Source organism: Strix aluco, chromosome 21 (genome assembly GCF_031877795.1).
Source record: "Strix aluco isolate bStrAlu1 chromosome 21, bStrAlu1.hap1, whole genome shotgun sequence".
In the NCBI taxonomy this organism is placed as follows: Eukaryota; Metazoa; Chordata; class Aves; order Strigiformes; family Strigidae; genus Strix; species Strix aluco.
The window spans coordinates 2,848,044-2,865,381 of record NC_133951.1 but is presented as its reverse complement, the minus strand read 5'-3'; positions in this window follow the sequence as shown (position 1 = coordinate 2,865,381).

The window sequence follows — 17,338 nt, the reverse complement described above, 5'->3', positions numbered from 1 at the left end:
TAGGTGTAGGTATTGGGCACTACTGGATACCACATACAGAGCAGGATGGGCCCCAGGTGCACACGAGGTGTCTTTTCTGTCCCACATGCTATATTCTCAACATCTGGGAAAAATTAAGGTCTTTGAAACTGTCTCTGCTCTGGGAAATGCTGTTTGCAGATAAAGAGCATTTACCACAGTGCTTGAAGATGTTGCTGACACTGGGAACCAAGGGAGCACCCCTTGTAGCTCCAGGAGGGATGTTTACAACCGTCAGAGTTTTGTTGGTGAGACCAGAGACATTCCTGCAAACATTTCTCCCTATATCAGGAGAAAATCATGTTTCAAGTCTACCTAGGAAAGGGAAAGGCTGTCTGGGCAGTCAGTTGGTCGAGGGACACGTATTTCTGTCTGTCCTTATGCCCTTTCTCATGAGTGCGCTGCCTGATTTCCACTGAATTTGACAGGAAAGTAAACATCTAAATAACAAATTTGTGTATCTATATGGGAAATTGGCTGCTGAAGGGGAAAAAAACCCAAACCCTGCTGAGGTTTGGCCAGCCTCAAGTCTGCTGTAATCGCTCTGGCCCAATTCCCGCAGCCAAGCACGGCAGCTGACATGTCACAGCCAACTTGAACTGTGAGGGGAGTTGTACAAGGAACAAGAAAGGAGTTTTACAGGCATGGGCAGAGATGGCAGAACTCTTAGACAAATTCAGTTACAACATCAGTTGAGGGAGAGACACGCATCAACAGGAAAACAGAATATATTCACTCTGATGTTCACAGGACTGCTGGTCTCCTGTCTATAGGTGGGTGTTCAAAACACCTTTTTGTTCTCAGCAAGAACATTGGATTTATTTCTTATCTGAATATATATTTTTTAAAGCCCCTGATTGTGAAGGTGAAGTTTCTTTCGGAGACCATCTGTGAAGTGGGTGAGGTTTGGTCCATTCCCACAGAAGCCTGAGCCTGACAGTGCAGGGAGAAATAGCAAAGTTTAACAAAGAATGAAAAATTATAAACATTTGTCAAAAGCACCTGGCTCTGGGTATAAACCTTCTTTCAGTGCACTCCGGTGGTTTCATGCTGCCCTGCGGCCCTTGATGGCACGTAGCAATTCATGACACCTTCCATTTATTGCAAGCAGGCAAAGTGCCCCGCAGTGTCTGTGGTTTTCCATCTGAAAGAGTCTGCTCAGTGTATTTGTTCTCCTTTATTAATGATATTTTTGATAGACTTCTGTTTCTCCATTTTCTGGCTTGCATTTCTCTCCTTTTTATTTAACGATTATTACTACTTAGGAACACTTTCCCGCCTTTGGTGTTAATGTGTCCTGGAACTGCACAGCCCCAATTTCTCTTCCCCAATGTCACACAACGTATGAAAACCAGACGATCAGAGGTTTTAAAAAAAACTTCTGTAGCAAGTAAATCAAAAGAAATCACACTGAGGGTGCTTGGTTTAAAAACCGGGGAGTGCTGGAGATGGAAACCATCACGCGGCTCACTCTAAGGTTCCCTGCACAGCTGAGAGCTCCTGGAAGATCAGCAGGGCTCTATTACAGGAACACCAGTTCCTCCTGCAAGAGAGAACGCCTATATCTTACGCAGTTATATCAAAGCTATACTTGATCACAAGGTTTTGCTTTAACTATTTATAGCATAGCTGTTTCCCTGCAGTTTGAACCAGCAGATGCTAATACTGCACTAATGATAAAAACACATGAATATGACAGTACTTTCTGGTATCTGCTAAAGATTGGTGGATATTGCTATCCTTATTTTCTAAATGGGAAACTGAGGCATGGGAAAGACTTTGCATGCCTCTGAGCCACCTGGGAGGGTAAGCATGCTCCTCTCCCACCTTGTTTCTGTCTTGATGGCATAAATTAGCTGGGGCAGGACGGGCCCTGATGTGTCTGCACAGGACCTAGCAGAGTTGTGCCTTACCTTAGCTGAACCAGACTGGTCTCATCATAAACAAGGCTGTGAGCATCACTGTAACCCTGAGGGTTTTTCAGGACTTGCTTACTCTGCTTTTATTTCGGTCAATCCATCAGTACTGTGAAAGGGAATGATTTTATCTTCTTCATAAAGTTTGAGCAGCTGCTGCCATTGGTCTTTGCACCACTGGGCTAGCTGAGCTCCAAACCTGCCCCTGAGCCTCCCACTCTTCTCTCCTTTTCACTTTAATATACCACCTCTGGCTCTGCACCAGAAGACACCCATCTGCATCCCCTGTGGGGGCACCCACAGGCTCACAACTCGGCACAGGAATCTGTTTTGGCAGGATCAGGCCCTATCTTCGCAGGGCCTTCAGAGTGCCCTTTGTAGAAGCAGTGCCTTTAAAATAAAGCTAAAAGGGATGTGCCTCTGTCAGATTTGCTGCCTGAGTCATTCATAGTGAAGCAGAGATTTATCAGCAGTGAAGTTGGAGGAGCTGGTTTTCAGCAACTCCATTTCTGCATCATAATCAGATCTGTCAAAACCAAGCCATCTCCCCCAGACCATTGCATTCAAGCATTTCTTCCCTCCTTTGTTTCCATCAATCCTTTTCTTCTTGCCCAAGCCCTTAAACAACCTTGACTGCAATGAGTTGGAGATCAGCAGAAAACCCTATCCGTTCAAAGTGAAAATATTGATGCTCCTGCGTCATTTCTTAGCACATCTGGGGTCCCTTGGGCCCACATACCATCACTGCCCAGCACGCCAGGCCAAGAAAAGCATGAGGAAGAAAAATAAACGTGATGACAGTTGGGCTCTTGCAAATGAGTCTTGGTCTGAAACAAGCCAGAAAAGAGTAAGCATCTTGCACCAACTCGCATACAGAGTGGAGCTAACGACGGGGAGGGAAGGAAAGTGCAATGTTCACACCGTCAGGGCAAAGGTCTGCAACATGAGCTTGCACCACTAATATAGGCAGATTTCCTGCCTAATAATGTGAAAGGAAATATCTGGGCACTTGCTGATCAGCGGTGCTACAATGCCTGCATGTGAACCGAGAGGAGGGAGACTGGGCTGCTAGAGGTGGCAAGGGGCTGCTTCAGCAGAAGCTCCTCCAGCCCAGTTTTTCTGGGCACAGCTCTTGCTCAAGCATGTGCTTGGGCTCTGGTGACTCTACAGGTGTACCTTAGGTCTCACTTGTATTTTAGCCAACATGCTTCACCTTGAGATGTCTTGGCATAAAAATCAGTTCTGGCCAGGTGTACAGATATGTGCTCTGGGTCTGTGCCTGGGTCCAGTGAGCTGCTTCTAGGGTTCTATTCACTATTCACGGGGGCTTAAATTCACTATTCAGGGGCTCAAGGTTAAAGGACAGACTCCTCTTGAAGGCAGGAGAATTTTGACTCCATCTTCTTTGCAATGAACAGTTAACTTGAATCTGAACAACAGATTTTGGGTTTTGTTGTCCTCCAATGCCACCATGCAACTCCCTGGGCTGCTTTTTCCAGCCTTTTAGCTATTCACTTTCTTCTCCCTTCCTGCACACCATGAGTCTCTGGGCGGTTTATGCACACTTGGCTGAGGCTCAGTTCCCTGTGGTCCTCTCCATTCCTCAGCCTTGGGGCTCCAGCATATGCACTGGGTTCTGGTTAGCTTCTGCTCCACCAGCAACCTGGAAAATTTCTTCAGCAATGTCGGAAATATCCAACAGTTGATATTTATTAAGACTTTTGCTGCCTGCAAGAAATGTGAAAGCCAATCCAAGTGATTGATAGGCCTGATCTACACTGCTTCATGTTTTCTTAACCAGACTGAGATCTGGCTTGAATGAATGAAATCTGGAATTCTCTTCTGAGTGGCAGCATGGTCGGCTGCAGCTTCTGGCCGGGTTGATAGCAGAGACAAAATAAAGGCATAGCAGGACCAGGCCTGTGAGAGCCAGGTAGACATCTGCCATCTGAGTCTGTGCCTGTCTTGCTTGCACAGCAGTGGCCTCCAGAGACTGCTGGCCCTTCCCTTCCCGATGTCGGACATCTAAAGCTGTGGTCAGCAACAGCAGTGAGTTCTTTAGGGTTGAGTTCTGGCACCATCTGCATCTAGAGATACATCTGCCCCTACTTGTTTGGGAACAAGCCATAACTCATGCCTTCAAAGCAAAAACAAACTGCCAAGTTTCAGTGCAGTTCCTCATGTCCATTAAATCTGGAGAAGGTTCTGTGACTGCTGCTATACCCCCTCCAAATCCTTTTGATCACAGCTGCCATTCCCACAAATCTGCCACAGCAAACAAACGATCTCAGCCAACACGTAACGTGTGCCCCACATTAATCTGTAAAAGGTATTTTGGGAGATGTGTCAGAAAGCTCCCTGCAGCTCAGGACTTGCAGGGATGCATTGCCAAGGAGGTATCTTTCAAGCAAAAAAAGCTCAACACATTTCTACTGCATGCAAACAGCCTGGGGTGGGGTGAAATATGGGAGCAGAAGGCAACTTTGCATGACAGCAAGCAGAGATGCTGAATCACAGGTCATCCTCTTTCAGCGCTGGGGAGGGGTGGGGAATTGCAGAGGCTTTGCTGGGTACATGGTAAACTATTGGCACACTGCAAAGTCTCGACATGCTGGATTGTGTCTGGGCAGAAATCCTAGATGGAAAACAAAGCTGCAGAACTACTGGTTTCGAAGAGACTTGGAGTCATGTAATCAAGAAGAAAAACTGTCCAACCCTGTTTGCAAGACTAATACTGTATAGCACCGTAATTCATAAGTGTTCATTTACTCAGCCATTGTTTGGTCTATTGTTCCCATGCTCTCTCCTTAAGTAAGTATACTTCCCTGCCTTTTTCTGCCTCAAATCAGATCTTCTCAAATATGATTCTCCCGCTCGTATGAGAGAGTTTATAAAAAGGATGCAAACACTGACCCTGAGGTGACTCACTGATATTGCTCTCCTGCTCCAGGGCTGCAAGCTGGCGTTTGTGGGGCAGCAGATCCCAGATTTTATACTGTGTAACTCAAGAGTGAGTTTCGGGTGACATCTCCATGTCTCTGCAGAAACAGCCTTGGAATAGGCAGTGACAACCAGCTGCATCTCTAAATAGCAGTATTGAGGCATTAGCAGGGCAAGGCTGCAAAGTCTCTGTGGAGAAACTTCTATTGTGATCAGGTAGGAAAATTAGGGCTTGGGTTAGGAAGCTCCTTGCTATAAATCACAGCAAACCCAGGTGAAGGTCTTTGTCTCCCTGTTCACCAGGCCATGCTACTTCCTTGGAAGTCATCAGGGGTGGTTTTGGCTCCTGGGGAAGACTGAGAACTGTGACTTTAAAAATCGGGAGCCAAGGGAAACGCTCACATTTTCCCACATGCTGGAGCCAAGGAGCTGTTAAGCTGTGAGGTCATGCTTGAAAGGGGATGGTTGTCCCATGAGCTCACTCTGGGCTGGGTTGGCGAGGCTTGCCGCGGGTGCGCGGGGAGCAGTTGGCTCCGTCGAACAGCAGTGATGGGGATAGGCTGCAGGCTGTGCTCCTCCCCAGCCCAGGCTGGATCCCTCCCTTGCAAAAGCCACCAGAGACCCAAGGATAACATCCCAGGTAGAAGGTAGTTGGAAATTTTTCACCATTTTTTAAAAAAAAAAAAAAAAATTAATTATCAGCTAAATGGGAAGCTTATGGTTGAAAATAGTTAGGGTTTTTTTTCCAAAAAAATTTCAAAATGGAAAATGGGAGTGTTTAAACAAACACATAAAAGCAAGACATAACTTGGAAGCAGTGTTTAGATTAAATGAAACAATCATAATCATACTGGTCCATTACTTTTTGACAAGAGAGATAAATAGTTCCTGAGCATCTCAGTTGCAATGAGCTTGTTGAGTGGAGGCTGAACTCTGTATAACAACTTGCTCGAAACAATGAGATCATGTATCTGTCAGCACGGCCTCCGCGTCCAACTTCCGCACACATGTGTGAGTGCTGACAGCACGATCCCGTACTTGGAGCCATTTGGAGACACGTCTCCTGAAAGGCCATGCAGAATTGCACATTACAGGTAGATTTTGCTCCTAGACTACATGAGCAGTCATTGCTCGCATGGATGGAGTCTGTATGTACAGATCTTGGAACAGAGTTTGGAGGGTTTTCAAAGTTTTCTATGCTTAGTCCTAAATTTCAGGTTTTATGCTTGCGTTGCAAGATTTGCTCAGGAATATTGTCACCCGAACAGCACTCATTTTTGTTGTCACCAAAACCGAGGAAACTGACAGCATCTATTGCATGCTGCGAATTATATGTACAGGGAAAATGTAGATCGTGCTGTCCCATGGCAAGTACCTGAATATCAGTGGTGGAAACAAAAGAAATAAAAGCCAATCCATCCTAATAATACACAAATTTCTACAGGGGCTTGGTACTGCAATGTGTAATTTCAACAAAAGCACCTTCCTTTCTTGCCTCAACAGCTGAACAAAACATGAGAGCCTGGTGTTTTCCTTCAGCGTCGTGAGCAGATAATAGCAAAATGCAGGGGTGCACCCAGCTGGGTTGGTGGTTTCTTTATACAGTGGGCGCTATGATGCCCTGGGATAATTTCCCCATGCTCCAGACAATCAAGTGGAGGTGTGTTAGATTATAGAATCACAGAGTCATTCAGGTTGGAAAAGACCCTTTGGGTCATCGAGTCCAACCCTCAGCCCGACTCTACAAAGTTCTCCCCTACACCACATCTCCAGCATCTCATCTAAACGACCCTTAAACACATCCAGGGATGGTGACTCCACCCCCTCCCTGGGCAGCCTATTCCACTCTCTGACCACTCTTTCTGTGAAATTTTTTTTTTGCTCGTCTCAGCCTGCCCTGAGGACATGGCTCGGGCCAGCTTTAGGTTTCCATCAAACCTTGGGTTCAATAGCTTTTCGCTGGGCTGGAATATTGCTGGGATGCAAGGTGTGGTCTTGGTTCCCCTCAGCCAGCTGCTGGTCATCCCTGGGGACAGCAGTGTTGCAGGGATTTCTGGTAGGCAAGCATAGAATCTTGGGATCTGTTGAACAGAAGAATTTTAATTTGCATTATTAAATGTTTTGCATGACATCTAATGCTGGGGATGTAATTTGGTAAACAGCCTTGTAATTTGTGCTGAAATATTACTTGGCACATTGGCTTCTCGGTGATAAATGGGACTGATAGGGATACAATGCCATGCCTTCTTCTTGCTCCTCCCACCATCTGCTTGCAATATTCATGCCTGACCACATAAAAAACATTAATGTCCATAAGAACTGGCCCATCTCATCAAGCTAAATATGAACAGTGTCAGAATGATTACAGGAGAACTGGGCAAAAATTGCTTAAACATATAGCACTCATCATTAATAGCTTGTTATTGGCACAATTGATGTGTATAACTATCACATACTACACTGATCCAGTACATAAATGTTTTCTTTAGCATATTTTTAATGTTGCTAATTTATCTGTTACTGTCACACTGGGGCTGTTAGCTTTGAACAAATGGCTGTTATTAATCACTGGAGAGCCATTAGACACTACAGCCATGGTGTTAAATCAACTCAGGAGTGGCACTTGTAGGAATATTCAAACAGAAATTTTAAATTGCCTGGGTATTGGTTGTGTGGTTAACGCCTCTGGGATCAGAGCCATCGAGTGCCTGCAAATACTGCTCCTGTGTGTCGAACTCGCCCAGTGGAAATTCCTTTCTCTAAAGAGCAATTTCAGTTTAAGACCTTATTTATTATGAAGTTGCCTTGGGAGGAAAAAAAAAAAAAAAAAGGAAAAAAAATTTGCAACTGTTGGCGTTCAGCAGTGTGGTGTTTACACCCTGGGCATGCTTTCCTCTTGGTAGATTTTGGGCTTCCTGAGCAGCAAAGGGTTTGCTTTCCCTGTGTTACCCTGCTAATCTGCTGGTGCTGGGGGGACGTCAAGATCCACAAGATCGCCTGTGCTGGGGAAGAGGAGAGGGTTAAATCTTTGTCCTTAACACCACTTTCTTGGGAGTCTGAGCCAGTCTCCACATCCCCTCTGGGCACAGACGATACCTCAGATGTCTGTGGGACCTGAAGAGCAAAGATGTCCAGTGCAGTTTAGGCTGCAGGAGAATTTGGCTGAAGTTTTCCTGTTTTCGACTTTGTTTTCATCAGGGAAAACTGAGCTACAGGGAGATCGATATTTGAAAACAGCACTAAGCTAGTATCAAACCTAGATGTGTCCCTTTCAGCCCCCTGCTCTTACCAGTGTCCCATGTGAAGGGGACACCCCTGTTTGTCCAGTCTCTTGCCTGACAGCTCTCCTGGGAGAGATGGCAAATAATAATAATTATTTATGTTAGACCTACCCAGTCAATAGCCTGGGAAGCGTCGCTCTGGTTCAGGCACTTCCCAGGACTGAATGGAAATGAAAGAAAGATGGAGCTGAATGGGAGGAAAGAAACCTCAGTGAGAGCTCTTTCAAAGGGAAGATGTTTGAGACAAAACATTTGGGGGCTTAATGAACTTGTGTTTTCCAGCAAGAGGCTGATTCATGAGACACCTTTGATTCATGAGACCTGCTGGACTCATAGATCCATTAAATGTACGGACTTGCTGGCTGCTGTAATGGAGCTGCCAAAAAGCAGCTGTGAGTGGGAGATCTCTGGTGGTCACCTACAATGCTCCACAAATGTTTCTTCAAGTGAAAACAAATGTAATTTGGAACAATTTTATTGCTGTTCTGGAAGGGCTGTTGTAATTTGTATTTTCTCTATTATTTATGTAAGCTAAGTCACCACACATTTGAAATTACAGATCTCAGTAGCAAAGTGGTCTCTTCATTAGCCTTGTGGTAGACTTCAAAGGAAAATCTTTGGAAGGATTTTTGGATCCCATGAAAATGTATTATCTCAGACCTTGCGGACTGTCTGTAGGAATCCACTATAACTTTACAGCTTTCTGTGGCTTCCTCTAACGATGGCTATCTACATGTACCTTCTCGGAGCATTGCAAGGGAGCTACTCAGAGAAATACCACAAAGGACTCATAATTAATGGCAGTTACATGTTTAACTGCACCACAGTGTGCCAATCACAAGGGGCTGCTGCTGAACTGACTGTGGAAGAGGGATTTTCTGTCCTTTTTGCACTTCCTACAGTCTTTTTCCATACCTTCAATGGCCTGGGCAAACATGAGAGTTCGAGAAGGCGTGCAGCCAGCTGAAGGGCACTTCCTTTCAAAATGGTCAGATATTCTTACTGGCATATCATTAATGCCAAGTAGTCAGTTTAACAGAGGTGTAGGCCATGGCTTTACATTGCCACTAACTTCTACATATTTGCCTTGTGTTTTTGTCATTGATTGGAGACCTTACAGCTGGGTTCTCACATTTGGAATAAACCTAATCCGATGCCTTTTGCAAAAACCCACAGTGCAAGGCCAGAACGGACCCCAGGGATGATCCAGTCTGACCTTCTGCATAATTCAGGCCTGAGATTCCCACAAATTATTTCTGTGTTAAGGTGCTCATGCGGGACTGAATACATGTGTAGAGACAGACAAGCTTTCTGAATTTGCACTTATTTTCGGACAGTTTTGTTTAACTTTTAGTTGACAGCCACTAAACCTTGCTGCATCTTTGCCTCTTGGTTTCAGAGCCTTCTCTGGAGGTTTTGTGATCAAGTCACTTCTCTGGTCTTTTCTTGAATAAACTCAGTAAATAGAGCATCCTAAACCTCTGACTGTTGGTCCTTTGCTGTCATCTCTGTTTCACATCACAAAGCTTCCCACACTGGACAGCTGCCTACCAAATCCTCATCTGGCCATGCAATTAGTGGAAGGTGGCAGAGGGTGTTATTTCTTTCCTTAATACATAGTACCTATTTCTCCCCTTGAGAAATTAATTCTGTGTTGGTTCCAAATGGGTGGCCCCAAAGACTGCAACCCTCCACTAAACAAGCTCTCCTGGGGTTCCCCAGCCATCAAACCTTTTTCCAGGCTGCTAGACGGGTGTGCTGCAGCCTTGGTCTTACAGCAGAAAAGGCACAGGGACAGTCAGACAGTCTTCCTCTGTGGCCAGGCTACTCCCTGTCATGTTTTCTGCCAGTACTAACCTTGACTGGGCATCAGAAGAGAGACTGATGTACCAGTTCTTTAAAAAAAAACCCTCACTGAATTCACACTGAGATGCTCCCAAAAAAAGAAAAAAACCCCTTCAGTTGAGTTCATAGTCTCTGTGTGCTCCCCTGGGACCAGGTGCTCCCCAGCACCATCATATTTGGGACCAGTGTCAATGTAAGCGAGCTTTGCTAGTGGGAGCTTCAATTCTTTCTCTCTTTAGAACCACATTTCTGGCAACTTGGACTGAAGTGATCTTTTCTGGCTGATGAAATGTGAAGTTGCAGGCAGGTAAAATACAGACAAAACAGATTAACTGCCTCGTTCCTTTACACTCAAGCTCTTTTCTGGCTTGTAATGGAAACCTAAAGCCTGCCTTTCTTTTAGCTCAGATCTAAACAGTAGCTGCTATAAAGTATTAGGTTGGAATATGAACTCTGTATGAAAGATGAAGGAGGAATGATGTATTTTAAAAAGGATCTTAGTAGGTCCTAACTTAAAAGCATCAGTATAAATTCATTGCAAGTAATACGCTCTTAATTATTCATTTTCCTTGGCACTGGTTAAAGAGCCAAGTAACGGCTTCTGTCTCTTTATATTTAGTCTATTATTGTTTGAAAAAGGCCAGGGGGAGGCCAGCACTGTGCAGAAATTATATTCCCCCTTATATATACACATACATATTACCAGCAGCCATAGTAAAGGGGAATATAATCACCAGCAGCTGAGAGACAATGACATTTTTGTAGACCTCCTGGCAAATCTGCAGTGGGAGAGACCCTGACAACTCTTTGGCTTTTAACCACATTCCTCCACAAGCTCTGAGTCACTCCCCTCCCCAGGAACCAGCCCACATCGGCCAAACAGCAGCTGCCTCGTTAGGCTGAACCATCCCTGCTCTTTCTGGAGGAGGAGAAGACCAGAGTGAAAGAGCAGGGCAGCTTCAGATGCAGGAGAGGGTCTTGCTGCTGAGACAATGTTCTCTCAAGGCCGAGTTTTAGAAAGCTGGTTCAGCCAAAGTAAAATCAGCAGCACTGACTGGCCACTACAGAGCTTTTGGAAGAGGCAAGAAGTCATTGTCTGCCTTTTTACAGCAGACCACCCCAAGAGCCTCCATAGTCAGCCATTTGGCCTTGATGGTCTCCATCAGCCCAACGTGGTCCTGTCCTTAGGTGAAAGCTCCTGCTGACTCCAGTGGACCTGGGGGCAAGAGCGTGGCCAAAGAGTTTTGTTGAAGAGGTCCAGGATGGAGATTGCAAGCTTGCTTTTTAACCGAAGCAGAGACAGTAATGGGAATGTAGCTGGTCTTGAAAAACTTGGAAAGGTTTTTCAAGCTCTTCTGCTTGAATAGCAGAAGAGACCTCCCTGGGGCTGAACATATGAGGCACCTTCTGGGATCTGAGGGGGTAAACTCAGCTCTCTCCTTTGCTTGGTTTGATCTCTAGGCTTGATCCTGGGTGTCTCAACACGGAGTCAGTGCTACAAATGCTTGGCCCTATTTCTTACTTTCTGGTGATGTTTCATGTGATGTTGATAATTTGATTTTATTTGGGCCAGACAGTAGCAGAGTCAGTAGTTTCATCTTTGTGCTGAAAATCAGCGAACCATCCTCATCTATTCAGCCATCCTACCCAGATTTCCAAACACTGGCAGTGAGGGGGTCCTTGCTCCCTGTTTCCTGGATACATGCCCATGGCTGATGTCCTGTCAATGCCATTCACCTGAAAGAGCGCTTTTATCCCGCTTTTTGCTATGAACAGGGTCACGTTGTACATACATTTGTGTCTACTCGGGTGTCCCAAGTTGTGTGGGAAGGATCTGCTCCATACTAGCTGCTGTCCTCTGCAAATAATAAATATTAAACTTTTGCAGTCTCCAGCAGATGCCGTCACCTCAGTTCAATTCAGAATGGATGAGATGAAGACAATTTCTGGGGGGAAATGTTGATCAATTTTAAATAAGATTAGTTGAGTTTTGTTTAAATGCTAGAGACCAAATATTGCTGGGTTTTGGCAGCTGACAAGTTAAACATTTCAAGCAGTTCTTTGGCAATTCAAATAGAAGAAAATTAGCTGTGTGGTCAAAATAGATGGATTTTATTGAGTTTTTCCTTTGATCGGTAGGCATATTTCATTTTTCAGCTGTCGAAGTCCTGAAAGATTTGTGCTTTGATAGAAAATCCTCAGAATATCATCAGGATGAGCATTTCCATTGGGTCAAATGAGTCTGGTTTAAAAATGCCTTGAATTAAAAGTTTTGACTAGCTCCAGCTGACAGACTGGGTGCTGAGTTTCACATCACTGTTGCTGGAAATGCTGACTTCTCTCAGGTTCACTCAAACCCATGCCTTTTTCCTGAGAACAGCTTGTGTACCTCAGGCAGCTGGGGTCGTGTTTAAATCTCCCCTGAAAACAGGTAAGTTTTGCCAGTTTCAAGTGTGGTGTGGGTTGTTTTTTTTTTTTGCTGGAGCCTCAAATACAGCCCTTAGAGATGGTGCCAAACAATTTAACACTGGTGCTATTTTTTCCAGCCAGCGCGTGGGAAGTCTGGGGCACTTAATATTCACACTTAATATTTAGTGTGAATAAAGTCCTGGTGTCTAACAGCTCTGTTTACCCATTGCAAAATTCAAGGGAAGGTGTGAGAGCAAACACCTTTGGGCCACTGTGCTATAGCGCTTTGCAGAAAGACACCCAGGTATGGACAAGGTTAAGGAGCCCCTGGCCTTGCAGAGACGCCAACATAAAAGGGCCGGTCTCAGTTTCCTGCTAAATACACTAATTAAAGAAATGAATTTTCCCAGCATGCTGAGCTCAAAGACTTGCTCGCACATCATGCTCTCCACACCTACCTCCATTCATGCCAGACTCTGACTGCCCAGCATCATCCCAGCCCTTCCTCCACGCTGGTGCCTTATCTTCCTTATGTCCTCAGCCTTTTGTCCTCTCCACATCGGAGGCTCTTGACATCCTCCCTTTTCCCACCATGCCATTATTTCCTGCTTCACCCCATTCATCCTAGGGCTCCCACCCACATATGCCCCCTTTCCATGGCATGGCAGCATGTCTGGTTAGCTGAAGAAGAGCAAGGAGGTGTCTATGAGCTTCTTTGCCCTTCCTTAAGTATAGGATCCCCCAGTTATTTCCCATCAACTCCATGCAGTTCTTACCTTTGGTGACCTCTTATCCTGAACTACCTTTTTTCCCTACTATTTTGAATTTTCTTCAGTGTCCTTTCTTATCTATTTTTATTTCCCCTGAAGTGGTCAGGCAGTTGGACTAGATGATTGTTGTAAGTCTCTTCCCACCAAAATTCTATTCTATTCTATTCTATTCTATTCTATTCTATTCTATTCTATTCTATTCTATTCTATTCTATTCTATTCTATTCTATTCTATTCTATTCTATTCTATTCTATTCTATTCTATTCTATTCTATTCTATTCTATTGTATTCTGGCTGCCTGCAGGGATACCTGCCCATGACACAGAAACAGTGTCCACAGCACATGATGATTGCAGCTTTACTGAGCAGAGGTCCAAGAACCCCTCTGGCCTCTGTTTGCTTACGTTTTTTCCCAGTTTTCATCAAAATCAGTGAGTGCCTGTCCAAGAAGGCTTAGATGTTTCTTTGAAACATCATAATTTTACGAATATTTCTGCCCCTGCTTCGGATAGAAATATTTGATGAGTTCATGAACAGTTTTTAGTTCATCAAAGACACTTTTCTGCTATTATTACAATTTCTCCTATATTATTTCCAGCTTTGATAACTACAAACTAGTTGGAATGAGATTCTTTCAGCACAGAGAAATGAAAAGCAAAATTAACTGAGCTCTCCCCTTTGGGAACTGCTTTCCCTCTGCTCTGCCCAGCAGTGCTTTGGCGTTGGAAATCTGAGGAGCTGTAGCTTCACTGACAGGAGTAGGAAGACTTTTTCTTCTTTAGAGTTTTGCTTATGAGCTAAGTTGTATTTATAATTTGTTTTATTCCTGCTATAAACATGGGCCAAAATGGAGGAACCATTATTTAATTCTGCAATTTGTGCCCAATTAATTTAGGGAGGCGACTTGCTGACACATTTTGATTTTCTACTAGGAAACTCAAACTTAAGTATTTCAGTTCGAATCATTCTGACATTAAATCTTATCTAGTTGCTGTGCCGTGGTGCATTGCAGTAATTACTGTAGTGCTGCACGGGGAGTTCATGTAGTTCCAGAGCACAGGGTATGTGCATTGCCTCCCTGGCTGGCACACAAACCCCATAATAGCCTGCTCTTGCTCTGACAAAGCCAAAGAGTGCATTAAAAGAGGTATGAGAGGGGAATATGATGTGGAAAATAGCATTTTCAAGACTAGCACATTTCTCCCTAGGAATCGCCATTTGGACTGCTGAATTTCCTATCATGCTTGGCTGAGTTTTGATCTGGCTGTTAGGAACTGCTATAACAGATACCTGGAAAGACAGACCAAAAAACTGGAATCCTTTTTGCCTCCTTACTTGCCATGTCGTACCCAAAGTCCTCCTAAGGTTGCTCCCTGGAAAAGGTGGGTGAGAGCCACCCTGACGTGATGATGATGGCTATGAAATGTAAGGTTGGATGAAATAAAGTAAATTCTTCTGATGCAACAGAACTTTCACCAAGCTGTTCTTCAGCTGGCACGTCAGCGTAGTTAAGGCAGAGGGAGTCTGAACAAAAAGGGGTGACAGCAGTGTAACAGGAAAAACACTCAGATCCAGGGGTAACGACGGGGGCTGTCTGAGCAGGGAAAATTCGGTACTTCCAGAGATGTGTCTTACATTGCAAAAGTGGGATGGATTCCCAAAGGTAACTGCAATAAAACTGGGATGAAAGGAACAGAGGCCAGCTGAAATGAGCATAACACAGATCTGTAGAAATGAGCCTACATATAGACAATTTATAGGGAATAAATTCCTTTCTGTATCTGCATGGTTTCTGAACACTATTTTATAGATTTCTCTAGCAAGGATGTAATTCTCTTTTTTCCCACCATTCTTTAGGATGTCCTAATCCTTGGGCTGGAGATTATTCCCTACAAGTTCTTTTTCAAAGAAGTTAGAAAATTTCTTTGGGGCCTTTTTAATAAAGTGTCATTGGCATTTCATAACTCACAGTGTTTCATAAGGCACAAAATGAAAGCGTTTAAGAAATTCACTATTACTAAGGCAAGTAGGAAAATGAAATTTTATTTTAAATCCATTTGTAAATCCTCCTTATTTATCATTTATTTCTGGCTTTGGCATGCACTACAGCCAGTGTCCTGCTTTTTCCCATCCACAGTGCCCCTTTCATGCAGGAGTGAGAGGGCTCTGGTCTGCCTGGCTGGGTGGATAATGGCCATATTCACGGGTGCATTTTTCCAGCAGATCTGACAGCTAATCTAAAGAATGACGTTGCAGTAAGACACTTCAGATAAATGGAAAGAAAGAAAAAGAGAACGGGAAATCTCATCAAGCCCAGGGGAGCCTCCATGGCCTGGTTTTCTTCAGGAGGCACAGGGTAGATCATGGCATTAGTCACGAACACCAGCACGCTAGGAAGGAGCAAAGAAAGCCTTAATTTTATACGGTGCATGATGTCTGGTTACACCAGGTTATTTTCTTTTTAATTGTTGTAGCTGCAAGGGTTGGAGATCTCATTCTGAGAGCTCAGTGGTTTGGAGGTGACCTATCTAAGACATGCTGGTGCACATGGGGCTGGGATGGAGCATCGCCAGGGTGTAGCCTCATGCCCAGAGACCTCTCTGCAGGCATGGTGGAGCTGCCTGGTGGGAGACCCATAGTCCCCACCTTTGACCCCAGTGCTCAGTGCAAGATTGCCTGCCCATGACCCGTGTGGACATTTGGTAAGACAAAACAGAGCCTTCCCTGACACAGCAGTGCTGGGAGGAGGATGAGTGAGGAAGCAGCATGGAGCAGGTGAGAGTCACTCTGCTGAACTGATGGCCGGGAGGTGCTCAGGATCCTCGGCAGCGCAGGTGGTAACTAACGTAGTGTGTAGGCATGATTCAACACTGGTGAGGAATAAGATCTTGCCATGGGCTCTCCACAACAGAAGGCAGCACCTGCAGGTTTGTGGCTATGTGCAGGCCTGATCTGTCAGATGCCAAACACTGCACGTGAGTTACTGAGTCCACTCAGTCCCTGGGTGCCCCCTTTGCTCCTCCCTCCCTCCCTCCCTCCCTCCTCTGCTGGGTGCACAGCGAGGAGTGGAGCTTCTGGAAACAGGGGCCAGAGAAATCAGTTATATGAAGAGTATCTCAACATGGCAGCTCCTGGTGCTTCCCAGGGTGTGAGTGAAAACATCTTCAGAGGGAGCAGAGGGAATTTGTGATGTCAGCCCATAAATCTCCTGTCTCTTTTCCATCTTCAGATGAACACAGAGAATCAGTTTCTGATAACATCTCCAAATTGCTGGGAGCAATTTTGCAGCTTGTGTTAATTGCAATCTTCTGTTGAATGCCTCTGAGCTCTTAATAACTTTGTAATTAAAGTGCAATTAACAAATTAGCTTGTATATATCAAATAGAATGCTAATGTTGTTAATGAGGAGATAATTAGCTGGTGTCATGGAGACACTCATGGGGCATCTTCAAGATTCAGAACCCTTTTGGCTCACGTAGGAGGTTAATGGAGTTTGCTGTGAATGAATGAATGAATGAATTGTCCTTTGATGACATGCAGTGGAGCAGTTGAAGATAGCCACGTAACCGATGACTCCACAGCCAGAAAACAGAGGTTTCTCATTCAGTCATTTTCTAGGCAGCTGGCCAGTGTTTCACAAAGGTTTTCTATAGCACAACTGGAACGCTCATTAAAATACACGGCTGGGCTTTGAGAAGGGCTTAACAGGTGATGAAACCACTCAGCACCGTCCAGGCCTGGAGGCAACATTCCCACTCCAAAAAACCTCTATGCAGCTTGTGTGTGTTTCACTTCAGCATTACTGGATGGGATGCAAACCCCAGGACAGCTCTGCCTGCCCCATGTCTGCTGGACACAGGTTGCCTCTCCAGATGCTGTCACACTTTGTCTCTGTACCTTGGCAGTCTGGCAACAGTGTCCATATTTGTTAAAATTGACTCCAGGAGTCAATTCCAAACGGAAATTAGGTATGGGCTGTTCCCTCATACACCTGGGAAAGCATAAACAAGCTTTGGCAGAGAAGGGTGTGAAGTCAGAGGAAGGACAGAAATGCTCCATCAGGGTCCCTCACTCATCAGTCAGAAATTTTGCCTGCTGTGGCAGTGGGTATTGGATGAAGGGAACTGCAGAGGAACCGTGGAGCTATAGCTGAGGGGG